Here is a 17,749-nt window from a genome sequence, read left to right on the forward strand (position 1 = left end):
AATTCACGAGGAAGGACCACACCATCAACAGATGCGATTAAGTGATTTATTGGAAACGAAAGATTATGAGTGGAACTTGAAGTCTTGTATGTCTTCTGTCTATTGCTTTGTGCGGGGACGCTTTGTGGGTCAGGTGTGAGCTTACTGGATTGGTTGGTTTTGGTCCGCTTTAAGTAAATAGCATGGTTTTGATTGAGAAATTAGACAAGTCTGAAATGCAGGCGTGACAGCGTGGGTCGACGCGAAAGGAAGGAAACCGAAAGCAAGCGAGAACATGACTTCTACAGTTTGAGCAACATTGGGGATGCTGTATCCAGAGCGAATGGTGTGGATGCAAAACGGGTCATGGTTACGAGATCGAAGGACGGGTGGTTATGTTATACTGTTGTGAAGGTAGCAGAAACTCTTCCAAGCTTCCAAGTAAGACAAGACGGTTGAGGGTGATATGCTGTTGAAGATATCCCCATGAGTCAGCGAAGGAAGTTGAAGCAAACATGGAGTTCGGCACGGCTTGGACTGTCCAGGGAGATGGAACAGTTAGTTTATTCACTGACAATGGAAAGCAATTGATACTAAGTGAGAGATAAGGCTCACCCTTGGAGAATGATTCATAAGCGAAGTTGAGGTGATCTAGTGGGGAGGGAAGTTGGCATTTGGTGCAGTATGGGTCGAGGAGGAAATTGGCTTAGAATGGGTGGGAATAGAGCAGGAAGAGGCTGGATGAGAAGGGGCACCACATGTGGAGCATGTTAGGGCTGCATGGGTGGCGAGGATGTGGCAGTAATTTAACTGTCAAGTGTGGCCCGGCATGTGTCCTCAATGGCCTGCTGTAGACGGGCTGCGGCTTCAAAGGCAGAGTGTATAATATGTTAGAAACCATTGACTCCAAAATGGAAGGCCAGATTAAGGATGATGGCCATGTAATTGTCCATTTCCTGCCGGCGGGTGGGGAATTGTGAACCACGTCTCTGAAGAGATAGAAAGCATAAGCGAACTCTGTGGGTGTATTCCTTTTCGAGTAGAGGTGCCCTTTGTGTCCTTCGAGGAATCTGTCGGTAGGTGGTTGACGAAGGGAAGTCATGATGAGGAGAGAAAGATCTGTGTATGTCTATGATCTGTTGGGGTAGACTGGTGGGAACTGGAGATGGACCGGAGATAAAGGTTAGGATGATGAATGGGAGGACTTGCTGTAGACGGGGTGAAGTTGATGGTTGCCATGGTGCCGCAAGGGCTGTGGAGGAAAGCTGGGCACTAACATCCTGGTGTGGAAGGCTCCAGCTGACGAGATTAATAAGGATTAATTAAAGGCTTCTGCAGATAACCAGTGTTATCCATAGAGGTTCAACAAAACCACTTCTCAACCAAAAAAAGTAAGTAGGATTGTCTTTTAAAAGTGAGATGGGTAATAATCTGAGCAGGCTTGCAGGGCTATCAATTCAGTAAATTAAAGATAATTAATTTCTAGGTTGGGAATCAAAACGTAGATCATATACGGTGGGGTCGAAATGGAGGTAAGAGATGAGAGAAATGTGGAGGGATTAGGATGGAAATAGGAAAATAAGAAAAGGAGCAGGGGAGGAGGGAGCGATGTGGAGGTGGGCAGGATGAAACTATTTGCAGCAGCTGAATGTACAGTATATTCACATGTACTGAAATCTGTATTGTTTAGAAAAAAAGCATCTATACAGTAAAGATTATTGTTGTTATCTCGTATTTAAATTGTAGGAGAGAATGGGTACAAAAACAGTTTTCATTAACATATAGAGAGATCTTAAAGGATTCACATTTTTTCATCTGCCTGTACATTGAAACAGTTTTTGCTTGTTGTAATCATTCCTCTTGCTAACACTGACCATTAAGAAATCCCTTCCTAAAGTGTTTCTAATGTAAGTGATGGAGGACAAAATCCATAGTCCTAGGTAGAACAGCCCATTGTTTATTTTCTAGACACTGGGCTGGCTCAGTCACATCTTTAAACCCCTCCCCCTGCCTCTGGGCTCAGTGCCTTCATTAACAGCGCATCTGCAAAAACAGAGTGCCAAAATTATACAAAAACAAGAGCGAGAGAGATGCGTCTTTGATTACGCACCAGTGTGGCCAGTCAGGCGAGTGGGCTGCCAGGTACTATATCTGTCAGCCTCTCTCCCAGCCAATTACTTTTGGTCCAGCTGATTCTAACTTTACCTGGGCCCCTATCTCTGTTATGGGGTGACATTACATGGATAACTAGGAGTGGAGCAAATAAAGCTGGTTCTGAATCTGTTAAAAATGATGGCTTTTTGTTATTCAGACACAGAGGAGACATTTCCATTAATTTTCCCTATGGCTCTATTCAGACATGACAGAAAATGTATGGGAGGAACCACAATGATTTGTGATATTTGGCACCTGGTGAGAGAGAAGGTGCACGAGAGCATGCGTTTTCTCTCTCAGGCTGCAGCATTGATGGATTTTAAAAATTATTTTGCCATTGAAGACTTAATGAGTGTGAGTGAGTCACCCCCTCTTCTTACAGTGAATCCATTAATACAATTTTGCATTTTTGAATACAATCTTTATATCATTTAAGGTTATTACAGAGCAAATTCTGCTGCCTGTTTTATAATAGCTGACAGTAGTAAGAATGCCGTTGTGACTTTTACGTAAAAGTGACTCAGGTGTTTATTCAGACATGAGACCAACTTCTTAAATTGTCCTCAGATTAACATAAAGGGTGCATACCTAAAATGGGCTCAAAGGGGTTACCCTTTCTGTTTTGGGCTTCTGATTTTACATACCTCAATTTAATGCTTAATAACCTCTCATCATGAGACATCACAGAACCATGGTAATGGCTTAAATTGAAGAAGACACTTCTTCACTACCACTGAATGTATAAGCATAACTTAATGTTATGCTCAAAATTAAAAATAATGCTCAATGCTCAAATTTAAAAATAAAAGTGCACTTAAATGTTTTTGTTTTACAGTGAAGCTACTAAAAGGTGAATTATAAAACTCTACATATCAAGGCCATCATAACGCTACTGTCCTCCCAGAGATGCTTTGCTTTTTTTTAACAACTTAGACCCCCCCCCATTTCAAAAACTTGTCAGATCTACACAAATCACACAAATGACCTACTTTGGATTCAAAATGGCAGTTTATGCCGAAAGGTGACAAGTTTGCACCCCTGAAGAGTACCAAGGTTTTGCAGGGAAATTAGGAAGCAGTGTACTGTGTACTTTTGTGTGCCAAATTATATCCAAAACCTCTCCAAAATTGCTAAAATGCTCTTTTCAGTTCTTCAAGAAATAATATTTTGTTTTTTGTTTTTTTAAACAGACAATCTTGGAGCTAATGACAAACATATTTCTATTGGATATAGAAAATGGAGGGTTAGATATGTATGTGTCTGAAATGTATCCAGACCTCTCCAAACAATAATATGAAGCAGTATTGTCCATTTGTAGCAGATGACTTTGTTTCTTTGGTTAAATACAACTATTTACAATTATTTACATCATCACCGAAATTCAGTTCTCCACTCCCCTGGTCCTCTGCAGGTCATGCCGCTCTGTGAACCAGAGAGGACATGGGATTGTACACAGAGGACATTACCAGACCTGCACTTCCTCAGGGCCGTGTCGCCCACGGCCGACAAATGCTTGGATCAAGGGCTGGCTTTCAATAGATCGCAGCGAAGGAGCTGCTCTGCTACGTACGAAACCCTGACCCAGAATCAGGTCGTCTGCAAGTGATTTAGCACCAGGTTCTCCACAAAAATGCGGTGCAAGATAGGAGAGGGGCGACCATTATCTGGCCGCACCCCAGCCCTGTCACGAACGGCTCTACTGACCGACCGAAGCCGGTTATCCGGGGCCAACCGAAGATCCGCGGCGCTATGGTATCATTACGTCTAGGCGGGATTCTGACTTAGAGGCGTTCAGTCATAATCCCACAGATGGTAGCTTCGCACCATTGACTCCTCAGCCAAGCACATACACCAAATGTCTGAACCTGCGGTTCCTCTCGTACTGAGCAGGATTACTATTGCAACAACACAACCACATTTGTATGATATAGACCTTAGTTTTGGTTAATGAGCAACTTGTTTCACATGTAAACAAGTTGTAGACGTCCACACACCAGGGGGCACCACAGAGAGGGGTTAGGGAACACAGACATTCAAGCAGGAATGACTGGCTGGACATTATATAACATGGCAGCAAGATGCTTTGGGCAAAACACACTTCCATACTGTAGCCCATCTTTGCAAGCATTAGATATAATTCCAAATGAAGCAACTAAAGACACAGTCTCCACTTATATTAAGTGCTAGATTTAGGCAACTTTTCACATGACAGGTCATTCACAAAGAGATGCTGTAGGCTGCAGTGTGCTTGTAGCACATAAAGTAGGCTAATCACTATCTGACCTTTTTTGTGGATGTTTGTCATGAGGCTTTATCCTGCCCAACTCAGCTGGCCGGCCTGTGGACCACATCAGTACCAGGAGATGTTGATACGCAACACGAATCAAGCACAGTCTGACCTTAAGGCCTGGCAAACTTTCACAAATTTTGACATTTCACAGATTTGGACATGGACACCGATGAAAAGCTGAGTAAATGTAGTGGCAAAATGAAAGCCGAGGCTGACACTGTGGTCATCAGAGCTGCTACTTGAAGGATTTTGTCTAATCTTTTTTAACCAAATGGACACATTTCTCTTTTCTTCTTTCCAACTCAAGCTTATCTGAACAGGTAACGCAGCCAAAAGAACAGACTCTCACCCAAACACACTGCAAAGTGAAGTATATATTGACATTAGTGCACATCACCTCTTGCTAATGTAATATATTCAGCCATATCCACATGGAAATGCCAAATGAATTTTATCCATATCTTATTATTACTAAATTTTTTCATTCACATTAAGCAAAATATGTGGTTCTCATACTTTATTTACTCATACTGAATTATTTCATTCAGTCTTTTATTTTACTGTATTAGATTTGAGGATTATGGGAAAAAAAATCACAAGTAGTTTGACTTTATTTCTTATCAGTCCTTATATTTCATTTCAGTTTCTCTGTACTTTGGTAGTTTGTGTAAAAGCAATGAAAAGGATATTTTCTTTGGAACTACTGACATGCTACAGCACGAACACAGTCTACATGTCACAAGGAGTCAGCACTTACCACAAACCATTCAACACCTTCAGATCTCTGCTGGTCCACCCTACAGACCCGACCCCCCTGAGAGGATGTCATCATCATGACATCACATGTGACAGCTGTGGGGAGCACTACATCAGTGAAACAGCAAGGAGCCTGGACAGAGACTGAATGAACACCAGAAGCTCTGAAAGCTAATAAGTGGACCTTTGAGTTGAGATTATTTTGTTAGACGCCTTTTAATTTGATTATATATGCAGCTATATCAACACAGAAATGCCAGTGGTGAAAAATATATAACCCTATATTTCATGACTTTAGTGAATTGTAATAACTGTATCCTCATGTGCCAAATCATGAACTGTTTCTGCAAGAATACAAGTATATATTTTTTTTAATCATTTTTTGCAAAATACAATATACAGTAGTACAATGACTTCTGTACAAAATACAACCATACAAAATGCTGCACTGAAATATCCCAGTTAGAGCTCGAGAAGGTCATACATGCTTTTATATCATCTCGGTTTCATTATTGTAATTGAGTGTATTCAGGGTTCAGCCAAAAAACTGTCTCACACCTTCAGCTTCAAACGCAGCTGCTCAGCTTTTAACCAGCAGTAGAAGACATGATCATATCACTTGTTTCAGCTTCTCTTCACTGGTTACCTGTCAGTGTTTTGGGATTTTACTGATTACTTTTAAAGCACTTCATGGTTTAACTCCCAGTTATATTGCTGAACTGCTGCTCCCCTATGAGCCAGAGCACAGCCTCAGATCCTCAGGCAGCGCTCTGCTGGCTGTTCCTGAGTCCTGGTTCAGGACTAAAGGTGAGCAGGCTTTTACAGTCAGGACCCGTCAGCGCTGAACTCCCTGCCTGAAGATCAGTGAAATCGCTTCACAAAATGTATCTTTTTACTAATGTTAGCACACTGTTTAATTTCCAACATGTATTATCTGTTTTATTATTGTTATTATTGTTGTTGTTGTTGTTTTTATCTTATATTATTGTTGGGTATTTTATTCCATTTTTCTTTTGTATTATTTTTAATTGTCTGATTCTATTTGACTCATTGCCTCCTGAGCTGGTTCAACCATATAAACACTGTAACTGTGTTCTGAAAGGTGCTGTTTAAATAAAGTTTATTATATTATTATTATGGTATAAGCGAGCATGATAGCGACATGCATGGCCGGGTTGCAGCTAGTCAGAGCTAACCAGCCCTGAGCAAACGGAGGTTTATCAAGTCACTGACCCATATGCACTATACTTCACACTGGTTTTAAGTCTGACATCGCTTGAATCCTGAGATTGTACAGTATGTAATGTAGACTGCACTGCAGTGTTACTGGACACTTTCCACATACCACTGGGTTATGTTATTTGAACTAAGTGTAAGTATCATTACTGAAAGGCAGAATTTTCCTGTGTGACAGCGTTTGCATGGGTTCACTTTGTGAATTCACATTACACATGTAACGAGTGAGGAAGCGTGCACAGTTTGTATGTGGGTGGTCTTTGTTCTCCATAAGGCCCAGCATGGTGTTGAGTCAGTCATTCACAGTGTGGCTGCAGGCATGTGTGAGAGCACTGAATGGATATCCATTACCAGGAGTCTTAGCAGCACCAACAGGGGCTATGTGGCTTAAATAGAGGAGAATATCCGCTTTACTAACACACAGAAAACAGCTGAATGGCTTACAATAACTGCAGACGACAGGAGGTGATGGAGCGTTAGTCAGCTTTACTGATAGACCACCCACAGCCTCATATTTAACATTCACAGGCTTTACATCTGACAGGTGGAACTGAATTTACCCAAACTGGGTAAATTAAATCTCAATTTATTAATGAAGTTTATTCAAAAACCAAAAATTGATTTCAATATTAAATTTGTACTGAGCAACATTTTGATCTTGTGTGAGTTTAAATTGCAAAATTAAGGGATTGAATAGAAGTGCCTCCAATCCCAGTACTTTTGCACGCTAGCTGTCCCTGTTCTGTTTAAATTATTCTGCTTAAGTGTGCACATATAAACCTCCTGGGTACAGGAAACCTGAGAAGCCCCAGTTTTGATAAACCCCTAAATGCTTGCTGGGTTACCCTGAAAGAAACTACCAAGACCATATTTCCACTTGACATTGGCCCCATTTACACCAGGTATATAACATGTGAGCTGTATCTGGATACATTATCTGGGTAATGACGTCCGATTCATGGGTCTTTGCATTTACACCTGGTATTAAAATATTTTCTTGTTATCTTGATTGTTTGCAATGTGATCGGATCTTAAAATTAGTTAGGTGTTGCTTGATAACTTATCAACAAACATGGCTCGTCCCAGGTCAAAGGAAGCAAGGTATACTAGCTAACGTTACTGCTACTACATGTAGCTTTTGCCAGGCTTGTCTGAGTTAGCAGGAAGAGGCTTTATTTATTTCTTAAGAATGTGGCCACACTATGGATTGCATTTACACCTGCTGAGATCTGATCACAAAGCGAGGCTGACCACCTGACCTCTGGCTGATCCGATCACATTCTGATCACAATGTGTTCTTCATGCATTAACATCCATTAACATATCCAGATACAGATTGCATGATAATGCCAGGTGTACATTGGATAATTAACACGTGATCTGTATCTGGATATGTTAAAAACACGTTAGGCCGTGTGTCCATCACAGCGTTTTTTACTGAGGCCAGCATATTGTTTGTTTTGCTTGCAATGGGAGCGCCGCGTCTTTACGCTATGCTACAAATGCCAGGAGCGTGACGAGGCACTGAGCGTTTTTTTCAGGTCGCCAAGAGTTGAAAATGTTCAGCTGTTGCAAAACGCTGCGCTCGTCACAGTCACTTTTTACCCAATCACAATGGAGGAGGGGCGGGACGAATCCCACAAAGACCAACCGTCACATCCTACATGTAAGCTACAAGAGCTGAACAACGACAACAATATAGGGGAAATGAATACTGCTGGTCTCTGAGTATCCATGTCTGTCCCAGATGACATCCCCGGACTACCACAGTATCAATATGAAAGATAAGGCTTGGAGAAACATTTCATTCGCCATGGGTTAACAGGTACGCAGCAGTCAGCTAGAGTCACTTTTGCAGATATTCCGTATCAAAGCCACCAAAGCTTCTCAGGTGAAAAAACGCTGCGCCGACTCTTTCACATCATGGCCTCTGTGTTAAAAGGGAGATGGTAATGCGAATGCTTCGTGAACTGAACCCTCGCGAAACTTTGTCGCGGACACATTGTTGGCATGTAGACGGTAAATGACAAATTAAAACCGTTTGGACGGGTTTTCCCACAGAATCATGTGGCTCAAATGTGGACCAACAAACATCAACTTCGAAGTAATAAAAATCCAAACCCCCTGTTTCAGAAAGCAGGTCTAGTGAAAACTCTGACCTTGTTAACCCTGAGATGAAGGCGACTCTTTTCCATTCCAGAAAGAGACAGAACTTAACTGACTCTGTGAAGCTGCTCGCTGGCAGGTTTACTTCAACAACATGACCGCTTTCATGATCAATCTGTCATCAATGTAAGGACAGAGACAGCGACCTGTGGACATTACAGTAAGGCAGCTGTCAGGTTGTCAACAGTTGCCCTGCACCGAAACATTTACAGTACCTTACCTTACATGTTGAAAGCATATCAAGAATCAGGCTGCATCATATGTCCTTTGTTAAAATATTCTCTATGAGTTCAATCTTCTCTTCCATCCTTTCAAACTCAGTTTAAGATTTGTACAAGGACACTGCTGAGAGTAGTAGGCTAGGCTAGGCTACACAAACAGGAAATGATTTAACTGTCGCCAGGGACTTGGGTTCTTTCCAATCACAAACAAGTGTTGTCCCTCCTTTTCCGTAATCTGAAAGGTCATTGTGTTTTGTGAAATGTTGTTGTGTTTTGATCCTCAGGACCACCATGTATAGGAGCATACACACACCAAATGCAAGCCAACTGGCAACCAAACTTAACATTAATGCAAGCTAATGGTGGCTCACCAGAGGAGGAAGAAGTCCTCAGATCCTTTACTTAGTACTAACAGCACTCTGTGAAAACACTCCACTAAGTAAAAGTCATGCATTCAAACCTTACTGAAGCAAGAGTATGTGAGTATTATCAGCTGAATGTACTTAAAGTGTGACAGTAAAAGTCCTCACTGTGCAGTAAAATGCTCCTGTCAGTGTTTTATTATATCTGAGGTTTCTGGAGTTTATTCAATTTAAAAAGTAGAAGAATTTCCTCAACCCATAAAGGAACACTTTAAAATTCACATTCAAAATCACCAAATTTGGAGATACATGTTTTCATTCATTCGTTGGACAGGAAGGGGATGAAACAATTGTAATCTGAAAAGTAACTAACTGTGTAAAGTGTGTTTTTTTAACAAACAGTCTAAAGTCATTGCTTAATATGGGATGTTGAATGCAGATGAATATAGTATCTTTGGGTGGAGGGCGTGGTGCTACAATGTACATTTTGAGCTGTTATTTGTTTATGGTGGATGCAGGAATGGAGTCACCACCAACCCCTAGAACCCCCACACTTTTAAAATCGCTGCTCCACCCCTGTTGGTACTAACATGCGTCTTGGGTGATCCGATCACAAGTGGACAGCTCGTACGTGAGTTCACACCTCCACATGCGTCTCCAGTGACCACTTGTGATCGCATCTCACTTCCCTGCTATATATGCACTGCTTACTGTACAAAAACACAACCTTATGACTTTATTCAAATTTTGGTGAAAATGGATCACATTTTATGGAGAAAATATTTTCTGGTTTTCCCTCTGATGTCCTCCGGCTGCTCTGCCTCGACTCTAGGTGATTTACGGAGTTTCCTGATGGACAGATGCTTTACAGGACGGATAGACATGTTGCCAAGGTCCAGCGCTCTCACAGGGCAGCTGGTGCGTTGTTGGTGCTGGGAGCTGCTGAAGCAAACCTCCAAAATGAAACATTGTGTGGCGCGCTGTGGTCGGCGTGCGGGTCCTTGGTGCAGCAGCAGCAGTCCCGGGAAAAAAGATCCGACAAGTAAGAAAGAAAAAGGCAACAAGGCCCAAAAGTCCGTTAGTCCGACGGCCCGTTCTCCCGAAACCAAAAGCACATTGTGCTGAAAATACACACTGGAGCTGTTGGAGTCCCCCAGTGCATGCTGGGGGGCGTTCCCAACACACTTACCTCATGTAAGTGCAATCACATGATCAGCACTCCTATCATATGAATGCTGATAATGGCTTCAATTCCTAACTCATTTTGCCTTTATTAAAAAAGAGTGCGTTGTTATTCAAGATAACTTCATCCAGGCTTAACAAATCAGCCCCCAAACGATGAGAACAGACAGGATTATTTAAGACTGATGCATGAAAGTCTGGATTTCTTAACCCACGTTTGAAGAACAGGGAACGACCTGCAGCACTCAGAGCATTTGGCTGACCTATGGGACTGAATGTCTCCTGCTGTTGGGGAGTGAATGGGACACCTGAGCTGGGAGAAAGAAACAGCTGTACTGCCGCGTCGAGGTGAACTGAGGTTTTTGGGCCACACCTTTCTCCTAAAGGATGCTGGCGGTTCTCAGTGGTTCTCAAGGATTGTAGCAATAGCTACAAACAGACACAGAGCACGTCTGGACCCAAGTAGAGAGGGCGGCTGTCCGTTGTGCTTACAGGCTGAGGCCCCGTCCCAGGTTAGAGGGACGTTAACGGCACTACAGGGCCGGTGCCCGGGTCTGGGAGAAGTGCTTTGTTCATTTGAAAGAGGTGATCTCATTGTTTATGTGAATATTACCACTTTTAAATCTACACACACTGTGCTTGCTCTATACTGTCATATCCACCACCTCATGTACAAAAAGTAACCTGTTGCATTAATCATATTTCTTTGCACTAACTGTCTTACTGTTTACAAATGTTGCTGTGGTTATTGTTGATACTGCTCAGCTTTGTGGCGATGCATTTTCTCAAGAAACAATTGGTTTTAAAATGGTTTACTACTTCGAGAAGTAGGAGCATTTTCTCAACCAATAAAGAAACACAAAACTCCTTCAGTTCATCTGGAAAAAATCCAAATCACCAAATTTGGAGATACACATTGTAATGGTTTCTCCATAACCTTCATGTTCTCCTCAAAATCATAATTATATTACTGTACCATTATCATCAGTTCATCATACCGCTAAGGAGTCATTTGAATCTGAAAATGACTTAATATACAATAATAATATTTATTTATAAAGCACTTTTCTAAACCCACGTTACAAAGTGCTTCACACAAGGCAACAACTTCATAACAAGCAGATCATAAAACAATTTCAAGCAAATCCAAACCAATCAAACCAGCGAAGGGCAGTCAATAAAAATCTGTTGGGTGAGTCTGAGCTGTGGGCGCGGTGCTCCTCTCGCCTGCCACCCATCAGCTCAGCTCGCAAACTAATGATAAAATAACAGAAATTATAGCATATAACATTAACGTGTCTGCCCCAAAAAAACCTGCCTGACAACTCACAGCAACACAGCCGGACCTCAAAATGACTGACGTCTTCTTTGATTGATTGGGAATATGTTATTTGACTTCATGTTATCGGCCTTGTATGTGATATAAATGTTTAACATTGTTTAATTGCTATCCTGCATTGTTAAAATACATTATATTACAGTATACTTTCATGATGTCATTCGGTAGATTAAAAGAGGTGTGTGTGTGTGTGTGTGTGCTGCTGTGTGTCACACCTGTCAAACAACCACTCGGGCTGCTCATGGTCAACACAGCATGCCGTCCTCGAACTACACGTCTGTACGTCCACAGAATGCGGCTGGGGACTTTTCTATTTCCGCAGGATTTTCTTTGCTTCAATCCTTTCGGGTGGAAAGTTGCATTTAAAAAGATTTGACTAAATTGAGTTTGGCAGCTGGATTAAAATCACGGACTGAGACAGGAGAGAGAGGTACAGAGTGGGGGGGGGGTGGAAATCCTATGATTGTTAAATATAATATACTACTTTAGATCACATATAGCTGTAATAACTGTAGCTTTAGAAACAGTAATGTCCACAATGTCTATAATAACTGTTACTCACTCAATCATATCATTCCTGACACCTGAACGAGCTCAAAAAGATACAGAACTAAAAAACACACTGTGAGTATGTGTGTGTGTGTGTGTGTGTCTCCCACACTGCACACTCAGCACAGCAAATAGCCCCAGCAGTATCACACTATTAGCATCCCAGCAGCCCTGCTTTAAATATCCCAGCTAGAACAGCTAGCAGCACCTTCGCAGGCTCGTGTTGGCAGCACATGTTGCAACACACACATCTCCTGCCGCTGCCTCCGGGCACAGCGCTGCTGCCACACTGTCCACAGCTGGAGTCCGGAACTGTCTCTGTTAGAATCACCAGTAGCGGTGCTGCTAAATACAGCAGCAGACTGTTAGCATGATATCAAACAATGTTACCAGAATGTAAGTAACACATGAAGCAGTAGGGTGTCTCATTAAATGCTGGGCCCAGTACGTCACCGGCCCTGCTGCTGCATGTTTACATGCAGTGAGCTGTACAGTATGCCAGTGATAGCGTCACTGCATTACGCAAAGCAACACCTTTACAAAACAAAGACACGACCGTGGCTGCTCATTCTGAGGCACATTATCCCATCATCGTGTCTGTTAGGCAGAGAGGCAGACAGGTAGGCAGGCAGACAGGCAGACAGACAGGCAGAGAGGCAGGCAGACAGGCAGACAGGCAGAGAGGCAGACAGGTAGGCAGGCAGACAGGCAGATAGGCAGACAGACAGGCAGAGAGGCAGAGAGGCAGAGAGGCAGACAGACAGGCAGACAGAGAGGCAGGCAGACAGGCAGAGAGGCAGACAGGTAGGCAGGCAGACAGGCAGACAGACAGGCAGAGAGGCAGGCAGACAGGCAGAGAGGCAGACAGACAGGCAGACAGACAGGCAGAGAGGCAGGCAGACAGGCAGACAGGCAGACAGACAGGCAGAGAGGCAGGCAGACAGGCAGAGAGGCAGACAGACAGGCAGACAGGCAGAGAGGCAGACAGAGAGGCAGACAGGCAGGCAGAGAGGCAGACAGGCAGAGAGGCAGAGAGGCAGACAGACAGGCAGAGAGGCAGACAGACAGGTAGACAGACAGAGAGGCAGACAGGCAGAGAGGCAGACAGGCAGACAGAGAGGCAGACAGGCAAGCAGACAGGTAGACAGACAGAGAGGCAGACAGGCAGAGAGGCAGACAGACAGGCAGAGAGGCAGGCAGGCAGACAGGCAGACAGAGAGGCAGACAGGCAGGCAGACAGGCAGGCAGACAGGCAGACAGACAGGCAGACAGACAGGCAGAGAGGCAGACAGGCAGACATGCAGACAGACAGACAGGCAGAGAGGCAGACAGACAGACAGGCAGACAGGCAGACAGGCAGACAGACAGACAGGCAGAGAGGCAGACAGGCAGACATGCAGAGAGGCAGACAGGCAGAGAGGCAGACAGGCAGACATGCAGAGAGGCAGACAGACAGGCAGAGAGGCAGACAGACAGGCAGAGAGACAGAGAGGCAGACAGGCAGAGAGGCAGGCAGACAGACAGAGAGGCAGAAGGACAGACAGAGAGGCAGGCAAGCAGGCAGAGAGGCAGACAGACAGGCAGACAGACAGGCAGTGAGGCAGACAGGCAGGCAGAGAGGCAGACAGACAGACAGAGAGGCAGACAGGCAGACAGAGAGGCAGAAGGACAGACAGAGAGGCAGGCAGACAGGCAGAGAGGCAGACAGACAGACAGAGAGGCAGACAGACAGACAGAGAGGCAGAAGGACAGACAGAGAGGCAGGCAGACAGGCAGAGAGGCAGACAGACAGACAGAGAGGCAGAAGGACAGACAGAGAGGCAGGCAGACAGGCAGAGAGGCAGGCAGAGAGGCAGACAGACAGACAGAGAGGCAGACAGGTAGACTTTATGCTGATGACACAGTCTAATATTGTAAAGTGCAAACTTGCTTTTAACAATCTTCAAAGAGCACATGTTAATTTGAAACGTGTTTAAAATGCAGATAGACTAAACACATGTTGTTTTCTAAAAGGAAAACACCAGACATGACAATTTTACAATCGTCACTATTAATGGAAGCTGTATTGCTGCATAAATACAAGTAGTTGGGAATATGGATAGATGACAAGTTCACCTTTATAGCTCATATTTCACTTTTACTTTATAAACTAAGGGTGAAATTGAGCTTTCTGTATAGAAATAAGATTCTTAGGCATAGAGTGGTGCTGGCAATTCCTCTGTTGGTCCTTGACTTTGGTGATGTCATCTATATGTATGCATCAGCCTCAACTCGGAAACGTCTGGATGGCAATTCGATTTGTAACTGGTGACCCTTACGTGACACATCCTTGCAAGCTTTCTCAGAATGTGGGATGGCCTTGGCTCCTGTTAGATTACAATGAACTTACAAAAAGGTTAACATCAGGCTCCAGCAGTAAATACAAAGCTTGGAAAGTCCACTTTCAAATAAGCTGCTCCATTCTCTTGGAATGATTTACAACAGATCCTGAAGCTCAGAGAGGACTGGTGTCCCTAAGTACTTTCAGAGAGCTCATTAAGGGCATGAGTAATCTCAGCTGTACGTGTTTCAGCAGTGATGCTCTTGAATAATACATAGATGCCTGGATTAACACTTACATCTGATGTAGTATTCTTATTATGACTATAATCATGTTTTATCGCTGGATATTTTTCCACTGTTTCTCTTATTTTTTTCTTGTTTTTTTTAAAACTTTACGAAACTCAGTAAAATGTAAAAGAGGGCTCGTGTACCTCAATGTGTTCTTTCCAAGTTCCAGCTTTTGTTTAAATTGTGGAAATCACAGACCTAATATCAGCATAACCAGTCAAGACAAGTTGTTGCCAAGAACAGACACACTTTTGCTACAGTAGATTAGCTGTACCTGGGGATCCCCAAGTACTAGTATTAAATAGCAGATGGCTAAATATATCTTTTTTGCACACATAGATTAGCCACTGCATTTGCAAAGATTTGCAAGTCTATCACCAGCTGATCATGCATCAGTCTGTATAAAGTGAGAGAGTGGCATTACATGACAATTAATACTGTATGTGATATGACATGGTATGACACAACATTAAATGACATGGCATCATGTTATAGCATATGGTATATGGTAAATTACATTTACATAGCATTTTTAACCAAAGTGCTTTACATTTTGCCTCTCTCTCTCTCTCTCTCTCTCTCTCTCTCTCTCTCTCTCACACACACACACACACACACACACACACATGGCAGCAAGCTACCATGTAGGCTACTTTGACATGTGGACAGGAGAAGCTGGGGATCAGAACGCCAACCCTGTGGACGACACACTCTACCCCCTGAGCCACAGCCGCCCTCCATATGACTTGAAATCATATGATAGAATATGGCATTACACGGCATAACATAACATAACATGGGTAGAGGTTTCTGCTTGGTCATATGATATCATATGACCAAGCAGAAACCTCTGGGTCAGAAAAGTGAAGCGCCTTAAACCTGCATTCTTTCTAATGACCAGCAGGGGGCGACTCCACTGGTTGCAAAAAGAAGTCTGATTGTATAGAAGTCTATGAGAAAATGGCCCGACTTCCCACCTGATGTATTACCTCAGTAAACACTTTCCTAATTAGTTTATGGTCTCAATCGCTAGTTTCAAGTCTTCTTCAATACAGCATGATGTTCATTTTGGAAATGATGGTCCCATTTAGAGTAAAATAGACGATAAAGCAGGGTATGCTTTAGGGTGGGGCTACCTTGTGATTGACAAGTTGCTACCACGGCGACCTGTCAGTCAGGATAGAGGCGATGCGTATCCACTGCACTGAGAACATTTAGCTAGCCGTGAACTTGTTTTTGGATGCTGTCGGTGTTTTCGTCTAAGAACTTTGTAACATTTTGGTCGCCTAAAAATGTGTGATTCAGTGTTCAGCTGGACTAAAAGACACTAGGAGTCGGCTGTTCATTTTTCCCAGTAAGTACATTTTGTTTTAAGCCTGTTTTTCGCTAGCAAAAATTAGCATCCCAATTAATATCGCAGTTAACGTGATTTACGGATGCATCTTGCTAACCTAGCTAGCTAGCTCCACCCTGTTGTCCAAATATGGTCAGGGAATAAAGCATTTATGTTGCTTTAGTCCAGACAGCGCTGATGAGATGGAATGGAGAATTAGCAACAGTCCCAGAAGTGACCGTTGGGGCATTCTATGGAGCTAAATTGTGGTAAAATACCAGGAGACCCTGGACAGTTACTGTGTTACTGTTCAATGAAAACAGAACGAACGTGAGTGTTAGAAAAACACAACGTACTCACAGTACGGAACGTATGTGTGTTTCTCCGTGATACCAACCGCTTCAAACAGCAACAGCAGCATTGTGTCAAAGACTTTGAAACGAGGACAGAACATCACAAGAGGAAAAGAAAAACAAAGCATTTCCCTGGAAGCTTTGAAATGGAAATGAAGTGTGGCATGTTACCTGAGTGAGAAAGTCTACTGCCACTGGAGACAAGTAAGGAAACCCTCCTCCTTTATATTTAAATCTTTGATATGATGACTTGCGGTGTTACCCTGAACACGAGAGTACAGTAGTTATTATAGGTCTAGTTATTAATGACATTCTGACTCAGCAGTGTTACTGTTCAACCCACTGAAGGGTTTCTTTGTGTTTATGTATTTCTGCTAAAACTGGCATATTTAATATTAATCTGTTGATACATAAAGATGCATACACATGCAACAACAGGAAATACCATACTTCTTATTTAGGAGGTCTCTTTGTTAACACAGGAATGTTGATGTTAATGTTTGGAATTATCCATGGAAGGATTACGGAGGGGGCTTAATTAATCAATTATTAATGTTTCTCTACAGTCACAGAGCTCAGTTTGAAGCGCGCTACCAGCTTTCCCATCATTTGTACAGTGTGCTGTAGTATTTCGTATACTGTCTGTGCAGAGGAGTGTCAGTGTGGCTCTGCGGTGGCAGGACGGGTTGGACTGGAGTAAGAGGGTCAACTCAAGACTGAAGTTCAGGTGCAGTTTTTCAATCAACAGCAGCGCCTGAGAGTTCTGCTGTACCTGAAAACTGTCACTGAATAACATGGAGCTCAACACTGAGCTGTTTTCTAATGGGGCTCCTATAGTTGTGTGTTAAAGGCTTATGGCGTAGCTTCAAACCTAAGCACAGAGCCACTGTAGAAATTAAAACCTGCTGTGGGACTGCTGTTGAGTCAAGTATAAAACCAGCACGAGCCTACAGCATAAAAAACAACAAAACATAAATATTGAGTTGACAGTTTTCACCCGTGTTCACTCTGGGATTCTTTTTCACTTTCCAACAAGGGTCTTGAGCAACTGGATGTGACGAGAAAGCAACATGTCTGTCGTCTGCTAGCTCCACAGCATAAAGAGCCCAGAGTCCACCTCGTCGTGTCTGAGCAGATGCTCCCTCTTGGCTCTGCCTGCAGATCGGCCATCTATATATACTGGTATATTATAGCCATATTATCATGAACTGCTCTTCAA

At 43.1% G+C, this 17,749-nt stretch overlaps 1 protein-coding gene across 1 annotated transcript in view; it reads right to left on the bottom strand.

Annotated features, from left to right (window-relative positions):
* The window catches only part of ntrk3a (neurotrophic tyrosine kinase, receptor, type 3a), a 286,883-nt gene that overhangs the window by 170,212 nt on the left and 98,922 nt on the right, over positions 1-17,749 (bottom strand). The window lies entirely within an intron of this gene.

Source organism: Siniperca chuatsi, linkage group LG4, assembly GCF_020085105.1.
Source record: "Siniperca chuatsi isolate FFG_IHB_CAS linkage group LG4, ASM2008510v1, whole genome shotgun sequence".
NCBI lineage: Eukaryota > Metazoa > Chordata > Actinopteri > Centrarchiformes > Sinipercidae > Siniperca > Siniperca chuatsi.